This window comes from Panicum hallii, chromosome 7 (assembly GCF_002211085.1).
Source record: "Panicum hallii strain FIL2 chromosome 7, PHallii_v3.1, whole genome shotgun sequence".
In the NCBI taxonomy this organism is placed as follows: Eukaryota; Viridiplantae; Streptophyta; class Magnoliopsida; order Poales; family Poaceae; genus Panicum; species Panicum hallii.
Window position 1 is genome coordinate 35724430 of NC_038048.1, and position 18344 is coordinate 35742773.

The 18344-nt window shown below is 53.2% G+C and overlaps 1 protein-coding gene across 1 annotated transcript in view; it reads right to left on the reverse strand.

Annotated features, from left to right (window-relative positions):
- The window catches only part of LOC112899565 (beta-hordothionin-like), a 76534-nt gene that overhangs the window by 14448 nt on the left and 43742 nt on the right, over positions 1-18344 (reverse strand). The window lies entirely within an intron of this gene.

Below are 18344 nucleotides of genomic sequence, written 5' to 3' on the forward strand. Positions count from 1 at the left end.
CCGTGTAAACTCAAGACATCACCGGGGTTGGTACAATTCCACATCTACAACTGATGGCAAAGGAATGTGTATGATAGATGATCACGTATCGCTTTTATTTTAAATAAACTGGTTGCCATGATAGCAGAATCACAACATAGCATCCAAGATAGAGCCACCAATGAAAGCTATATATATTATTTAATATGCTGCCAACGTACATAGGCAGGATTCACATATTATTTAATATGCTGACTGGGCTACCATATCATCTATATATGCTTGATGCTTCCATGGTGCAAGAGGGATACATATTGCAAGCCAATTGGTAGACATTAAAAAAAAATAAGGATTGGCAATCTTCCGCCTGTAAACAACATTATGGTTATTGCATCGTAAAGAAATATCATTATTATGACATAGCCATGTAGCGCTAAACCAATGCAAGAAACTGCAGCAGCTACTTTAAGGAAGTGCCATCAATAATACCAGTGTGGGGTTAGAAACATGCAAAATGTAGCAAGTGAGCTTTACTAGTGACTTATTTTCAAGAAAGTATTTTATCAATTATATCATAAAGAGGCTGTTTGCACGCATATAGAAGCTTTTCAAGAAACTTATTTTCAAGAAAGTAATTTTTACGCAAATGTGCCTTGGCATTGAGTATTTCATTAAAAGGAAGAAGAATGATGTGACTGTACATAATGATCCAATCCGAGCTAGTAAAAAAAGATCATGAGTGTTCAAAGCAAAGTATTACATAAGAAAAGATTAGCACAACATAAGAACGAACCGCAAATTAAGTCTGTAAGTCATAGAAGCGTGGTTAGCAACTCAAGATGATGATTCCCTGCCAAAGTCCACTGCTGGCCCTCCTCTCTGATCCGCTAGAACAGCAAGACCAGCATTGCAGTTACTCTATTGGATACCCACTGATTCTTCTCCTTCCAAATCATCCCAAGATATCAAAAGCATTAGAGAGTCAAATACCTTGCGGTAGCGCTTTGGTATTATTTTTAACGTGAGCTCTCAACCACCACTCAACTATCCCCGAATCAGATGTAGGTACCATGTTGAGCAAACCCAGAGCACGAAGCAACCGTACCCAAATTTCGTTTGTTATAGAAGCTGCTAGTCTGTCATTCTCATCTGTACTTGAATATTTACAATGAGCTCAGCTTCCAGAACAGTTCATCCATGTATGATGTGGGCAGAACTAATGTAAAGATATTTTGCCATATGTTCAAATAAGCTTGCACCTGATTATTCTTACTTACAAAGACAAGTTTAGTGCTTTTTATTACAATATTGTACAATAATTTAGCCATTTACTGATAGTTCGCATTGATTCTAGATGCCAAACATGTGACGCTTAGCCATTCTCTTCTTTTTTATTATCCGCTTGAGTTGTAATAAACACGGTTCTAGGTTCAAAATATTGGCTACATTTACTCATATGTTGGTAGTTTCATTCCATGTTTGATCTGCTGTTGTCTTCATTGTTTTTTTTTGCTGGCCGGTCTAGCAACGAATGGGATGAGTGCACATATAGCTATATGATAGTGTTTGTGAGGTCATTTACCTAATGAGAGCATTTCTTTATGATGTCCCTGTTATCTTAAATAAAATCATTATATTTATCTAGTCAACTATAAGCATTGGTCCATAGAGTTGAACAAGAGAACTTCTTTTGGTTGCCTACAAATATGCATGACTTATCTACATTGAAGGGTAATTAAGATGGTGCATGGTTGTGATAGGCTACCTGTTATTGACTTGATCTTATTGATCAGCAACTAGCAAAATTTTGTTACGAGTACTTAAGATGGCTTCATCTCAGCCAATGGAAGAATGGACAAGACTTTAGTGGCGATCAAATAAATATCTGTATATTTAGGCATAATTGTTGAGAGTATGGCTGCAATTAGATCAGTTATGCTAAGTGAATGTTCTTTTTAATATTGCTGCTAAGAGTAGGATCTATCTCATCACCTAATGGCTGCAATTTAATATTGCTGCTAAGAGTTGAATTGCTAACACCATGGATTCCTAACTGATAGCCAGAAGCACATCAGAAAGCCACCGCAACAAGAAAAATGTGAACAAGATACATCAGCAACGATAGAGAAAACTGTACCACTGCCACAAAGCGTTTCAACTCTAAGCTGATCACATTAGAGATACTGTCCCCAAGTTTGCAGTAATCAATGCCGAGCACTACCAGAATATGTGAAGTTCCCTAGTGTCAAGAACACTTGGGGCCATGATTAAAACACTCGGGACAAACTTTCCCGAAGGTAGACACTCGGCGGCGTCACGTCGGGAAATTTTAAGGTTCCCTAGTGTATACAGAGAATCGATGCTTTGGCAAGTGATGGCATCTCATTGAGATGAACTTCACCTGCACACTCCGATAAGCAACAGCAGCGCCCACAATGACAAGGGGGCTGTCACATGTAATGCGGCCTCCGTCAATAACCAAGCTCTTGAGCTTGGGCGATGTAATTGCAGGAAACTGGGTGCAGTCACAGCCTTCCAGGATCAAGTTCTTGCCATAAAAAAAGGATCAAGTTCTTGAGTGAAGGAGAGGTGATCTCACGGATGTCACACTCGAAAGCTCCAGATGCTCCAAAGAGTGGCACCGTCACCTAATGTGCTTGGCCAAACGAATCATCCAGATACACATTGGAAAGATGCATCCTCTTGGGGTCTCAGGAAGCATTGTCCAGAGCGCTTGCTCCGATTGGGGGGTTGTGTGCGCGAGCCCTGATCTGATCAGGAGGTAACTTTCATTCCTATCTCATGGATAGACACTACAAGAAAACCTTTAATCTATGACGAATTTTTCGTGACGAGTTTAGAAAATGTCACTAACGGTGCACCATCTATCACGATTGCTATTTTTTCGTCATGGATATGTAGTAACCTGAGCGCCTTACCACTGCCCTACTAACTTGTTTAAGTTGAGTTTGGGCACTATGAGTTTTTAGCTTTGATCCTCAGCCCATTATTGGCCGGTAAAGATAAAAAAATGGTGCTGGGAAGAGTCGAAAAAAATCGGCTTCCCATGGCCATGCTTGGGGAAAAAATGGGCCGAAACTGTAGCTGGCATCTGACAAAAAATGAAAAAAAAAGGCGCAATCGGAGGAGGTCGAACCCACACGGCAGCCTTGAAGCAATGGATTAACCATTGCGCTACTACTTCATGCGCGTCACCTTGAAGCGTTAAAACCCTGTCTAAATCTATAACACGTGGCGGAGCTAAAATGGGAAAAAATAGGAGCAAATACGCTCATGCTTGATTCCAACCAGCGACCTGCGTATTCCCAGCAAGCAAGCGCACCACTACGCTGCAGGTTGTTTTTTGAAGTTGACGGTGAAGTATATTATATTAACAGATCTACAGCCATCTGGAATGAAGATGAAGAACACAAAAATAGTTCATCTTTTCTCTTTTTAATCTGGACTTGAAATTTGTAAGAAGTATTTCTCCCTCTTAAGAACTCCAAATTTGACTATTCTTTTTTCTGAATTTATCTAAAATCATGATCTTTCATTTAGTGTCGTTTGTTTGTATCTAATTACTATTATCAGATCTTTTTTTTGTAAGACATGTTTTATCCATAAAAGTAGAAAATTTAAAATCATTTTTTCTACAGAAATTGCTAATGTAGCTTCATTATTTTTAATATTAAGGTAAACATCAGGTTATGTCCAAATATGAGGAGCATTTGAGTTCAAAAGTATTTTGAGGTGTGTAAATATCCATGATTGACTTAAGTTATATGAAACTAAGTGAGTGATGTACTTAAATGAACAAAGTATAGTCCAACTTTATTAAAATTCTTTGAAACTTTTATGTCAAGCTTATACATACATGAAATGAGTCAATATCAATTTACAGAATTTTCGAAGAAGTTTTAGGTATCATTATCATTATTGTATAATGCGGTTGTAAATAGAAGTTTTAATTGTCCGTAACAAACATTTGAACTTTTTATCCATTTTTAGGATGTGAGCTATAATAGAAAAGACATCCTTAAAATATATTTTTGTAGAATTTTTTAAATACTATTTGAGATAATAGAATAGACGTTCTTAAAATATAGAACTGTGTAAATGGTACTAATAATTATAGCTTTATGAACTTGCTGTAAAAGATGTTGTGTAGCAAATTCAGATTTAGTGGTCTTTTTTTGCGACATTAGTTTCATATTATTTTAGTTTCAATTACTTCAATATGTTCCCTCTGTTGCAGTTTTGAGAAGAAACCTTAACTTGCTAGACAAAATCATTGAGGATGTACTGCTTCTAATTTATTTTGCGCAGACCATCAACTAGGGCATACCTTTCATACAAAATACTGAGCAGACCAGTTCGTGGGGCCCCTTTCTTCGTGCTCAAGCTCCCAGGTAATGGGCCGCATATGCTTGTAGATTGTGTTGTTGATCTACGTCCTCATTATGGTTTCTCATCCTATATATCTATAATTTGTCTGAATTCGTTCCATCTTTGCACAGATGGTTCAGATATTTTCTTCTTCGAGTGCTTCTAGTGTCAGGGTTATCTACGCCCAGATAAGTCCCCATGTTTTCTTATCCTGCAGAATCCTTAAAAAAATTTCACAAAGCTGGCAAACCTACTGAAGAGTGTAGTTTTTAACTGATCTATAAACATTTATGATAGTCCTTTCTTGGCAAATAGTCAGTTCTGCAGAACATAGAAATCCTTTGGGCAATCCAATCCTTAATCATGTTCTTTAGTTAATTTAGGTAAGAACAATTTTTATGCAGTTTATTATCTCATACTATCGGTGTTTTACCGCCACGCCCACCGAGGGATACTCCCGAGGTGGTAAGTTTGTAGATAGGGTGTCGCCGAGATAAGGAACTCGAAGGTACAAAGGAACGCAAGGTTTTAGACAGGTTCGGACTGCTGAGAGCATAATACCCTACATCCTATGTGACAAGTTTCGGTTGGCCCAAAGGGAAGGACAACGCAATTCTGTACATGCGTTGTTACAGAAGTAGTCGTTGAGCAAGGATGATTTAGCTAGCCCAAAGGAGCTCCTTCGGCGGGCCAAGACAAGTCATGAGTTGCCATGCGAAGATATCTCGACTAGCCCGAACGAATACCTTGGGCGGGCCAAGACAAGTTGCACGGCACTGAAGCAAGGATGAACGGACATATCCTGTTTAGCATAAACTCCTTGTTCCCCTAACCGAGTGGTTGAACGAATTCTTTGGGAAAAAACCCCTTGTGTCGAGATGAAACTCGAGACAATGGTTAAACAAATTCCCTAAAGATCTCCGTAAAACCTCCTTGAATAGGGTTGCAGTCTTTTCGTGGGTGATTGGCGATCTTGATTCGTTAGTGGTTGTCGATGAAGCCGTGTCACTTGTTGATGAAGCTGCACCGGTTTGTTGAAGATCCCGACTAGTCGGAATCAATTCTGACTGTCACTAGTGGTGTGAGTCCTGTTTCCGGCTAGTTGAGTAGTCGCAGTAGTCGTCAGTGGGTCGCCGAGTACCCTGGCGATGGCGAAGTAGTCATCGAGGAGTCGAAGGTCATGCCTGCTTGGAGCGGTGCTAGGCCCGATAAGTTGTCGGGGTTGCCGACGCAAAAAGGTGGGCTAAGCTGGGTAGCTTGGAGGGCTCCATGCCCTTCCGATACCATGGCCTGCCCTTCCAAGGTTGTAGTGCAAAAAAGATGGGCTGAGCCGGGTACCTTAGAGGACTCATGCCCTTCCTATGCCCAGGCTCGCCCAACCAAGTCGTAGACGAAGAAAGGTGGGGTAGGTCGGGTAGCTTGGAGGACTTGCGCCCTTCCGATGCCAAGGCCCGCGTGGAGGCGCAAAAAGGGTGGGCTGAGCCGGGTAGGTTCGAGGACTCCTGCCCTTCCGATGCCCTGGCTCGCCCTACCAAGATGGAGGCGCAAAAAGGGTGGGCTGACCCGGGTAGCTTGGAGGACTCCTGCCCTTCCGATGCCCTGACCCGCCCTACCAAGATGGAGGCGCAAAAAGGGTGAGCTGAGCCGGGTAGCTTGGAGGACTCGTGCCCTTGCGATGCCCTGGCCCGCCCTACCAAGATTGGAGTTGTTGATGAAGTCTGAGTAGTCGGCGGGGATGGGCACCATTCGATAGATGCTGGCTGGTCCTTCTCCAACTTGAAGTAGACGATACAAACTGTCGGAGGAAATCCCCAGCCGGGTGGCGGAATGCACCCGCCTAATCCTAGTTCAGGATGGATTTGGAGGAGACTTAGGAGCACTTGATCGATGGGTGGATGAACACAGGAATGACACGAGGATTTTAGAGTGGTTCGGGCCGCCGGAGCGTAACACTCTACGTCCACTTGGGAGTTGCATTGATTGTGTATGCCTGGATGCAACTTAGCTTGAACTTAGCTCCTGTTCTAACGGGTGCACTCTCCCTTTTATAGTCCAAGGGGAGTGCTTACACTGCGCGGGGCCCCGACAGGTGGGCCCGGCCAACAGGAGCCTGTTCTATGAGATATGGAGATCTCCAGCTCCTCACTGTAGTCTTCACGGTTGGGAAGTTGATGTGCGTATCCACAGCCTCGATATGGTTTTGTGCCGCCTTGCCGGCATAGTGCCTGCTGTCAGTGTTACGTACAGTGGAAGACGTGCTACCACTGTTGGGCTAGAGCCCTTTGTCAAGCGTAGGAGCCGTGCTGACCCGCCGCACCGTTGCCTCCACGCGCACTGTGGCAGCGCACGCCTTGGCGCTCCTGTTGCAGGCCATCATCACCCACGCGCGCGGCGCCGTGATGGGACTGTACGCCGCTTGTGCACACTATACGGTGATACAACGCGCCGCCTTGGAAATAGGCGGGCTTACCATGATGTCAGCCTACCTGCCCCGTGTGTCAGTGGCAGGCCATACTTTTAACTTGGACGCCCCCAGCCCACCTACCCGCATTTAATGCGGTAGTTGGGCTGGAGCCCCGCCTTCTGCTACAGGCACGTGGCAGCGCCAGCCCCGCTCCGAACATGGAGGCGGCACGTGGTGGCACCGGACCCCTTCCTGGGGAGAGGGGTCCGGGCCCCCGAGGCCGGTCGGAGCGGTCAGGCCCGTGGAGGCCTGGCCCCCACACGTGGCGGCCCCGGACCTCCCTGAGGAGTCCGGGTCCGCGAAGGCCACCCGAGAGCACTCCTGCCCTAATGGGCATGTGGAGGCCCCGGACCTACAAGAGCACGGGGAAGATCCGGAGACCATGATCCCAGCTGTCAGGCCTGGACCGTATGCCACGTCACCCAGAGGACGAGGAGGGGGGTTACGGATAACGGGACGCTAAGGGTCTGTACACCCTAGCAGGAGGTACCCCTGTCCGTATGTACCGACAGAGGCCTCCGGGCCCACCTCAGGTGAGGAACAAACCCGCAGGTGGGGCCATATCCCAGCGTTGCGCCGGGTGGACAGCTTACTCCCACCGGGAAAGGGCATGAATGTCTTTTCCCCCTTAGCGGGATCCTCGAGCGGCCCGTCCTCCGCCTGCGCCGTGCGCGTCAGGTGGTTTAGATTCTTGTCTTATTCGAGCCCGCCCCGCGGCTCGGGCGGTTCGGATTCCGCCTTTCCCCCCTGCCTCCAGCGGCCACTCCTTTGACTGGCAGGTCCGGACCCACCGATCATTGAGCGTGAGAGGAGGAGGCCTGGTGCAGGCAGCCGTTCGGCTTCTCCTCGATCGCCACGGAGCTCGAGAGGGCACCAACTTTTAGATAAAAGGTAGGCTCCGGAGAGACCGGCTACCTTTTCGCTCTTGCCTTCAGCAGACGCTGCAGTGCCCCTTCATCTCCGCATGCACATTTGCATTCAGCTTCCTTGCGCTCGGCATCCCTTCTCCTTCCTGCTCCCTTGCGATCCATCCCTTGCAATCGCAACGTCCATCACCATGTCTTCGCTCCCTTTTCCACGCCGCTTCCAGAGCCAGACCCAGCTGGACCTGGTGCGCTGCCTTGTGGGATGGACCGCGCCGGAACACTCCAGGAAGATTAGGGCCGGCAAAATCCCCCTCCGCGACCTTGCCGCGGGGGAGTTCATCCTCTTCAACTCATACGCCATGTGCGGGTTGGTGCCTCCGATCTCCTCCTTCTTCCTCCTGCTCCTGGAGGAGTTCGGCCTCCAACTTCATCACCTCACCCCCCACTCTGTCCTCCTCGTGGCGGTCTTCTCCCACTTCATGGAGATGTTCGTGGGGGTCCGCCCCTGCACCACCATCTTCAGGCATTTTTATGCCTTGGTCGGGACTGGGAGGAGCAAGCGCGAGGTCGGTGCTTACTACTTCCAGCTCCGGCATGGGATGGCGAACTCCTACATCAGCGCCTTCTCCAGCTCCAAGTGGGAGGACTGGCGTGAAGGCTAGGTCATCGCCGAGGCCGACCCCCACGACCGCCTGGAGCTACCAATAGAGGGGCCTCAGAGTGACCGGAGCACCTGGAAGGCCAAGCCGTCGATCCCGGAGGAGCTCGTTCCAGTCCTGAATCGGGTTAAGGAGCTGGCGAGGGGTGGCCTGACATCCATGATGGTGCCGGGCGACTTCCTGAAGCGGCGAATCGCTCCCCTGCAGCAGCGGACCAGGATGGCCTACATGTACACGGGTCAAACGACTGCTGCAGGATCGCGCACGGGCCTGGCACCGACTTCACCAGGGCGGAGCTGGAGGTCGCGATCTGGGGAATGACCAGCGACGCGTTCAGCCCAGAGGCCCTGGTCCTCCCGAGCGGGGTCAAGGCCCTGTGCGAGGATGAGGCGTTGCGGTCGTCAGTCCTGGCGTCGATGCCGACCCTCGACGAGGGTGGCCTGGCGGTTCGGCAGCTGGGAGGCGACCCCAATCGCGGGATTCACATCCCCGGTGCCTCCCCCAACCGCCAGTAGCGCGCCAGCCAAGGTCCCGGGGGGCCAAGGTGGAGGAGTTCCTGGCGGAGCGGAGCGCCAGCATCGGTCGAATCGTGAGGTGGGTCGGTGAAGTGAACCCCACACTAGATGCACTTGGGCTAAGTCCCATCCAGGTCATGGAGACCCCACCCTCACTCGGAGCTATCCTCCCGGCGCTGGATTCCACCGCCGAGCAACTTCGACACATGGAGGCTGCCATCTTCGACCTCCTGGAGACAGAGGAGCGGGCGATCGCCCGAGGGATGGCGGAGTACATCCTTACCTGCCTTCGGAGCCACGACCTCTCCTGCCCGCTAACTCCAATTTTGGTCAGTCCGGTCCCGGCGACGGCGGCCGCTGCACAGGAAAGTGTGCAGGAAGCAGCGGACATGGTGGCGACCCGTGGTGATGTTGACCACCGGGGTTGCTTCCGGCCACTTGGTGAATTTATCAATGGCGACGTATAGGTACCGGTACCCGCCAATGGTCCTAGGGAAAGGTCCCAAGATATCCAACCTCCATAAGCAAAGGGCCAAGAGGGAGGAATCATCTGCAGTGTCTGAGCCGGAGTGTGTATTTGCTTTGCATGGAACTGGCATGCGTTGCAGGACCTTACCAACTCAGCTGCATCCTGGAGCGATGTCGGCCAGTAAAAACCATGCCGGAAGGCCTTACCGACCAGCGTGCGGGATGAAGAATGACTTCCGCACTCGCCTCCATGGATCTCCGCGAGCAAGTCGCGGCCCTCTTCCTGGGTGATGCACCGCATGAGAATGCCGTTGGCGCCATGGCGGTAGAGATCCCCTTCTGCCACCGCGTAACGCTTAGCCATTCGAACTATGTGCTCAACAGATGCTTGGTCTTCAGGAAGGAAATTATCTTTCAGGTAGTCCCGGACCTTGGAGATCCATGCATCGGGACCTTCCTGAGAAACTGGGCGTGGCTCCCTGAGGTCTTCGGGACCCTCAAGGGAGCACACAACCCTTGGCGGGCTCCACGGATGGAGCGCCGCCGGGGCCGCTAGCTTCGAGGTGCTAGTCCGATCCCCTTCGCCCAGTTCGGCAGGTTGGGCGGAAGGCTTCAGCAGACGTCTTTGGAAAACGCCCTCCGGCACGGGTGCCTGAGTCGATGCGCTCGCGGAAAGTGCATCAGCTGCTGAGTTGCCTTCACGTGGAACATGTTGCAGTTCCAGCATATCGAAGTCCGCCTCCAGCCTCCTCACATGCATGAGGTAGGCTGCGAGCTGGGGCTTGTTGCAGCAACACTCCCCCCGGATCTGCCTGATGATGAGTTGGGAGTCTCCTTTGACCAGGAGCTCCCGGACCCCCAGGGACAGAGCCACCATGAGTCGAAAGATTAAGGCCTCATATTCCGCCATATTGTTGGTGGCCCCGAAGTCGAGGTGCACCATGTACTTCAACTACTCGCCATGTGGGTCGATGAGGACCACGCCGGCTCCTGCCTTCTTGCTGCGGGCGGACCTGTCGAAGAAGAGCATCCAGTGGGGTCCGGTGAACACCGGAGCCCTGGCTTCCTGACGTGGGGGGTCCGACCCGTGGTCCGGACCCCCTGGGACGCTTGGTGCTGGTGTCCATTCCGCAACAAAATCAGCAAGGACCTGGCTCTTGATGGCGTGACGCGGCTGGAAGTCGAGTTGGAAACCAGCAAGCTAAGCTGCCCACTTGACGATATTGCCCGTGGCGTTGGAATTGTGGAGAATGGCCCTCAATGGGTAGGAGGTCACCACCACAATTTTGTGAGCCTGAAAATAATGACGGAGTTTCCTGGACGCAATAAGTATAGCATAAAGAAGCTTATGCGTCTCAGGATACCTGGCCTTTACCTCATGAAGGACCTCGCTGACGTAATAGACCGGCTTCTGGACGGTCTTGACTTTGCCTGTCGAACCTGGTCCTTCCTCTTGTGCTGGGGACTCGCTGGCCCCCAAGTCGCTTGGTGTTTTCTCGGGTCGGGACCCGACCGGACCCCCCGAAGCTGGGCCGGTTGACTCACTGGTGGAGGCCGGACCTCCTTCCCCAGCGAGGGAAACCGCAGGGCCCCCCTGCTGGAGCTGCTCGGACCTCTCAGCAACCAGCACCATGCTGATTACTTCAGTCGTTGCTGCAAGATAAAGAAACAGTGTCTCACCTGGGTCCGGTGCAACCAGGACCGGCAAGGAAGTGAGGTACTGCTTCATCTCCTAAAAGGCTTGTTCTGCCTCTTCAGTCCATGCGAATGGACCGGACCCCCTCATCAGTTTGAAGAAGGGTAGCGCCCTCTCTGCCAGCCTCGAAAAGACGCGGCTGAGAGCTGCAAGGGACCCCGCCAGCCTCTGTACGTCCTTGAGGCGTGCAGGGGGTCTCATTGCCTCGATCGCTCGGATCTTATCCGGGTTGGTTTCGATCCCACGGTGGGAGACCAGGAAACCAAGGAGCTTACCCGCCGACACACCGAAAACGCATTTCTCAGGGTTAAGCTTGGTGGAGGTCGCGCACAGCTTGTCGAAGACTTGAGCTAAATTTTCTAGGAGGGAATTTGATTCTCTAGTCTTGACAACGATGTCATCAACATACACCTCCACTATATCTCTAACCAAATCACCTAAAGTGATGTTCATTGCACGAGCAAAGGTGGGTAGAGCATTAAGCAATCCATAAGGCATCACTATATAATAATAGAGACCATCCACTGTTACAAAAGCAGTATGCTTCCTATCATCCCTAGCTATTTTGATTTGGTGAAAATCAGAATAGGCATCTATGAAGGACAGCAAATCACACCCGAAGGTGGAGTCTACAATCTGATCTATTCGTGGAAGTGGATCAGGGTCTTTTGGACATGCTTTATTGAGATTGGTGTAGTCGATGCACATCCGAAGCTTCCCATTAGCCTTCGGGACCACGACTGGATTGGCCAACCACACTGGGTGGTAGACCTCCTCGATGAAGCCAGCCTGCAGCAGCTTGCGGACCTCTTCACGGATGAAGTTTTGCCGCTCGATGGACTGCTTGCGTGGCTTCTGCGGACCGGCCTGGCGTCGGCGCGGATCTTCAGATGGTGCTCAATCACCTCCCTAGGGATCCCGGGCATCTGTCACGGTTCCCAGGCGAACACGTCAACATTTGCCCGGAGAAAGGCGATGAGCGCGCTTTCCTATTTCTCTCCCAGATTCCCACCGATGCGGGTGGTCTGGGAGGCCTCCGCTCCGACCTGGATGGTCTTCACGGGAACATCGTCCGTATCAGACAGACGGATCTTGGGTGCCTTGGCCAGGGCCTTGGCATTCGAGGATGAGGGGTCGGACCCCTCGGCGCCGGCTGCGGGGTCAAGTCCTGTTGCCAGCGCGTGGAGCTTCTCAACCGCCATGACGGCAGCGGCCCAGTCGCTCTGCACTATGAGGACGCCTGCCGGAGAAGGCATCTTCAGGACCAGGTACCCATAGTGGGCCACGGCCATGAACTGGTCTGCCGATGATGGCGTTGAAGGATAGGTTAACTTCCTCAACCTCGAACTGCACGTTCTCGGTGCGGAAGTTGTCCTCCGTCCCGAATGTGACCGGCAGGGAGATGGTCCCTACCGGGTACACGGGATCCGGGCCCACTCCGGAGAATGGGCGCGAAGGAGTCAGCTTAGACTCCGGGATCTGCAGGTGCTTGAACGCTGCATAGCTGATGACACTGAGGCCTGCAACTCCGTCAATCAGCACGTGGTGAAGGCAGACGTTGGAGATGGTGGGTGCCGTGACCAGCGGCAACACACCTACGGCCGCCATGTTCTCCGGGTAGTCGGATGGCCCGAAGGAGATGGTGATGTTCTTCCACCGCTGGTGGGGCGCCGCCTTTGGCGTCACCGGCTTCACCGAGAGGACTTCCCGGCGAAGGGTCTTGACGTCTCGGCGGGAGATGAGCTCCGAACTGCTGCCGTACATGACATACAGCTTCTTACGGCGCTCGTCTCCACCAGACTCAGAGTCGGACTTGTGGAAGAGACCCTTGAGGTCTTTGTTGGGGTTTTGATACCCCAACTCCCGCTCCGTCACGGCTGCATCGGCATCGGAGGCTTTCTCCTTGCCGGACCGCCGCGGAGGGGAGGAGCCTTCCCTTGAGGCTTGGTCGCGCCTCTTGCTAAGGCGCTCCGCGAGCTTCTGGATCTCGCGGCACTCGGTGGCGCTGTGGCGAGCCCCAAGATGAACAGGGCACGACCTGGGGTCGGTGCGCTGTTGTCGTGGGCGCTTGCCTCGGGAGTTTGGCCCCCGGTCGTCGCAACAGCAACGGCCGGACTCCCGATCCGTGACTTGTCAAAGCCACGGTTCTTCTTGTTCTTTTTCTTGCCGCTGCCAGGGGCAGCGACACTAGGTCCGCTCATCTGAGCGAGTCCTGCCTGCGTCGCAGAGTGCCATGCACGGCCTTCTGCAGCCCTGGCGCATTTGTCCGCCAAAGCGAACAAGGTGGTGATGGTTTCCACCTGATGAGTCGCCAGCTTCTCTAGTATCTTCTCGTCACGGACCCCCTGGCGGAAGGCCGTGATGATAGATGCATCGGAGATACGTGGGATGGTTCCACGCACCTTGGTGAAGCGGGAGATGAAGGCCCGGAGGGTTTCTCCGGGTTGTTGCCTCACGGCGTGGAGGTGGGCCTCGACACCATGCTGCTGGTACGCACTGGCGAAGTTCGCCGTGAACTGTGGTCAAAGCTCACCCCAGGACTGGATGGTCCCCGGAGTGAGGTTCATGAGCCAAGTCCGGGCTGGCCCGGTCAAGGCTACATGAAAGTAGCTTGCCATGACGGCTTCGTTACCTCCTGCTGCCATGATGGCGGTGATATAGACCTGTAGGAATTCTGACGGGTTGGAAGTCCCATCGTACTTCTCCGACAGGTGTGGCCGAAACTTGGACAGCCAGGCGACCGCGCGAAGGTGGTCTGCGAGCGTTGCGCAGCCCACCCCGGACACCGGTGCCTGGACTAGTCCCTGCGGCGCCGGTGCTACCGCAACAAGTTCGGCATCGAGGTCATGACCCTCGATGTTGAGCCGGTGACCACGCGCCCGCTCAATGGAGACACGGGCGTCCTCTCCCGCACGTCTGCGGTTGAGCTCCGTCCGGAGGTGCTCGGTTCATGCACTCCTCACCGATGGTGAGTGCACAGAACTGGATGCGCTGCCCTGGCGACGGCGTTGCTTGGACACAGACCCCCCCCCCCTCCCGCTGAGCCTGGGGAAGTCTGCGCCAGGTTGAGGAGGCGGTCGACGTTGTCACGCCATTGCATCTGGGCGTTAGGCGAGGCTGCCTCACCAGGGGGGTTGCGAAGCAACTCCCTGGCCGCCACGAGCGGCCCGTTCGGTGCAGGCACCGATTGGGCCACGGAGGCACGCTCCGCCGCACGCTGCGGAGCAGCTCGCGCTGCCACCCTGGATGTAGGACGGCGTGAGGCGTGTGGCATCGTGGACGCCACTTCCTCACCCAACTGGAGGTCGTGATGACCATTTTCCTGCGCCATTGCAGTCTTGGACTTCGACCGAGCGCAAACCAAACCTAGCCCCTACCTGGCGCACCAAATGTCGGAGGAAATCCCCAGCCGGGTGGCGGAATGCACCCGCCTAATTCTAGTTAAGGATGGGTTTGGAGGAGACTTAGGAGTACTTGATCGATGGGTGGATGAACGCAGGAATGACATGAGGATTTTAGAGTGGTTCGGGCCGCCGGAGCGTAACACCCTACGTCCACTTAGGAGTTGTATTGACTGTGTATGCCTGGATGCAACTTAGCTTGAACTTAGCTCCTGTTCTAACGGGTGCACTCTCCCGTTTATAGGCCAATGAGAGTGCTTACACTGCGCGGGGTCCCGACAGGTGGGCCCGGCCAACAGGAGCCTGTTCTATGAGATATGGAGATCTCCAGCTCCTCACTGTAGTCTTCACGGTTGGGAAGTTGATGTGCGTATCCACAGCCTCGATATGGTTTTGTGCCGCCTTGCCGGCACAGTGCCTGCTGTCAGTGTTACGTACAGTGGAAGACGTGTTGTCACTGTTGGGCTAGAGCCCTTTGTCAGGCGTAGGAGCCGTGCTGACCCGCCGCACCGTTGCCTCCACGCGCAATGTGGCAGCGCACGCCTTGGCGCTCCTGTTGCAGGCCATCATCACCCACGCGCGCGGCGCCGTGATGGGACTGTAGGCCGCTTATGCACAGTATATGGTGATACGACGCGCCGCCTTGGAAACAGGCGGGCTTACCGTGGTGTCAGACTATCTGCCCCGTGTGTCAGTGGCAGGCCATACTTTTGACTTGGGCGCCCCCAGCCCACCTACCCGTATTTAATGCGGTAGTTGGGCTGGAGCCCCGTGAAGGGCCTTCTGTTACGGGCACGTGGCAGGGCCAGCCCCGCTCCGAACGTGGAGGCGGCATGTGGCGGCACCGGACCCCTTCCTGGGGGAGAGGGGTCCGGGCCCCCGAGGCCGGTCGAAGCGGTCAGGCCCGTGGAGGTCTGGCCCCCACACGTGGCGGCCCCGGACCACCCTGAGGAGTCCAGGTCCGCGAAGGCCACTCGAGAGCACTCCTGCCCTCATGGGCACGTGGAGGCCCCGGACCCACAAGAGCACGGGGAAGGTCCGGTGAAGCGTCCCCCCATCAGGGAAGACTTAAAAGTGTCTCTTTATCAGTCCCAGGAGGCTGATAACACTTTTATTACATCAGATGGTACATCACCGTACAGCTCTACGCGGTAATGGGCAGTGAAGCGCCACTATCGCGAGGATTACAACCAGAACCCACACAACTACACTAGCTACGAACAAAGGATCATCAGAGTCTTGCGCCATGCGGAGCTCCAACGGTGACCTCACCCACAGGCAAGACTGGGTGCAGGACGGGACCCTACTCGTCGTTCTCGGGGATGTAGTCGGGATCCTCCACTGTAGAGTAAAAACGGGGTGAGTACAAACGTACTCAGCAAGTCCAATCACACCCACGGGGGGGGGGGGGGGGTTATAACAGAATTAGATGCACAGGATAATCCAAGGATAAAGTTACGGTTCTTTTGCGGAAACATAATTATATGCAAGGGTTCGTTTTAAAAGCATTTTTCAAATCCAGTTTTCAAGTGTCTAAGAACACACGATGTCGGTCCTTACGGATCCAAGTTTCAAGCCGCTACCGGACTCCCCGTCCGTCGTAGCACACAACACCATTGCCGAATACTTTTTAGACAACTCACACCAGTTCAACCCTTTCCAGAGAGAAACACTAGTTATGTGACCACACCGTAACTTGCCCAGTACCGTGGGCACGGCTATTCGAATAGATTTTAACTCTGCAGAGGTGTGCAACTTTACCCACAGGTGGGGTACCACAGCACGAACACCTTAGTGCCGGTGCAGATCCCATCGAAGCCCTTACCCACCGTAGCTAAACCTGATTAGCCATCACGGGATCTATCAAGGGGTCATTCGACCTAACACCGAGGTTTAACCGGGGCATAAGTCACACAGAGCTTATCCCGTCTCCTTGATCACCCGTTGCTCCCAGCTCTCCTGATGGCTATCAGACTAACTAGTGGGGTTAGGCCAAGCCGTTGCCCATACAACGGTCAAGTGGTTCGCACTACGAGAAGCTAGGTGAGATGTCACATCAACTCGGTCCTTAGGGGTGACAAGATGGATATCTCCCATCCACGCTCAACCACACAGGTACGAGCACACCAACGGCACTTCACACAGAAATGCCATCCATCTCGTCTAACTTGCTTTCCAAAACCATATTTTATCCCTTCCCACACACACGCATTTCCTTTATAAATCAGGCAGTCAAAGTATGGTTATTTCAAACAAGGGTGGCTATCCTACCGGGTTTCCAGCACGCAAAACAATGCAATTTTATAAAACAGGCCATTGGGTCGTGTTTATAAAAACTAGGACAGCAATATGCATCAAAGGGCGGAATTGAACTTGCCATCGTCAAACCCTTGCGGGAAGTCCTGATCGGAGCACTGTCCTTCGGGTTCGGGGTTGCAGTACTGGTCCTCAGTTGCTTGGTCGCGGTCGGGAACCTCGTCGTTCACTCCGTGTCCTACGACGCAAACAACAGACAAACAATCAAGCGAAAGAACTAAAAGCTTTTACCGATAGGCTTGAATCGGAATTAATTTGGTTACGGAGATAGGGTTAATATTTCTGGGTGGTTTCTTAATGGCACGGCTAAAACTATACTAGAAGCGGAGTGGTAAAGTTTCGGATCAATCGGAGGTCGTTTCGCATATAAAATGACGCGCTAAAGCGGGTTTTAGGGCTTAAACCGGGCTCTGGGGGTTTATTCGTAAGTATCTGGAGGGAACAAGGGCCTATTTGCAATTTCTAAAATACGCGGGACACGTTGAAAGATGTCGAGTGTAATTAGGTTTACGTGGTGGAGGGACTTGGTTTGGAATAATAAAAAGAGTGAGGTTTTATTAGCAAAAGGAGTAGTTAAAGGAGGGGGGGGGGTTTTCTTTGGAAAAACAGAAAAGGGGGAGGGGGTTTTGGCAAATAATCCCTTTCTTCCTCCTTCCTCCGCACAGAGCAGGGGAGGGGATGGGGGGGGCGCCGGCGGCCCAAATTCCGGCCGGCCAGGGCCAGGGCGGCTCGGGGGTGTGGGGGAAAAGGGAGAGGGGGCCAGGGGGACTCGATTCCCCTGCTCACCTTGAGCCGAGGTGGAGCGAGGGGGCCGGGCGGCGGCGGGCAGTGGGCGGCGGCGGAGCCGCGTGCGGCGGCGGCACTGGGAGCAAGGGAGGAGGCAAGCGGCGGCGGAGGGAGTTGTGGGGGAGTGAGGGGCTGCGCAAGGGGCCGTTTTATAGCCGGGGAAACGGCGGGGCGGTGGTGGCCGGTGAGGGGCCATTAATGGCGCCTCGGCCGCACTCCGTCGTCGCGACGCGGCGTGGCGGGGAGGGCGCCGAGCTCGCACGTGGTGCTGGGCCGGCACAGGAGCGGCGCGAGCGGCAAGGCGGGGTGCACAGCGGCGAGCGGCACGGCGAACGGCGGGCGGCGCGGCCGCGTGCGCGCGCGGGGCGGCGTGGCGCGGCCCGGGGCGCAGCGCGTCGCGCGGAGGGCGCAGCACGGCGCGGGCCAGAGCGGGCGCGTGCGCGCGCGCGGCGCTGCAGCGCACGGCGTGCGCGCGCGCGGCACTGCCGGGCGGGGCCAGCGCGCAGCGGCGCTCGGGCGCCCGGGAACAGAGCCAGGGGAAAGAGAGGGGAGAGGAAGGGAAGAGGGAAAAAGAAAGGAGGAAGGAAAAAAAAAGGGAAGAAAAAGGAAAAGGGGAGAGAGGAAAGGAGAGAAAGAGAAAAAGAGAGAGAGGTTGGAAAAGAAAAGAAAAAGGAAAAAAAATGGGGGGGAAAGAAAAAGAAAAAGAGAGAGGAGAGAAAAAAAAAGGACGCGCCGGCGCCGATCGCGGCGGCGACCGCGGCCACGCGCGCGCGGGGTTCGCTCGCGGCACGAGGAGCGTCGGCGC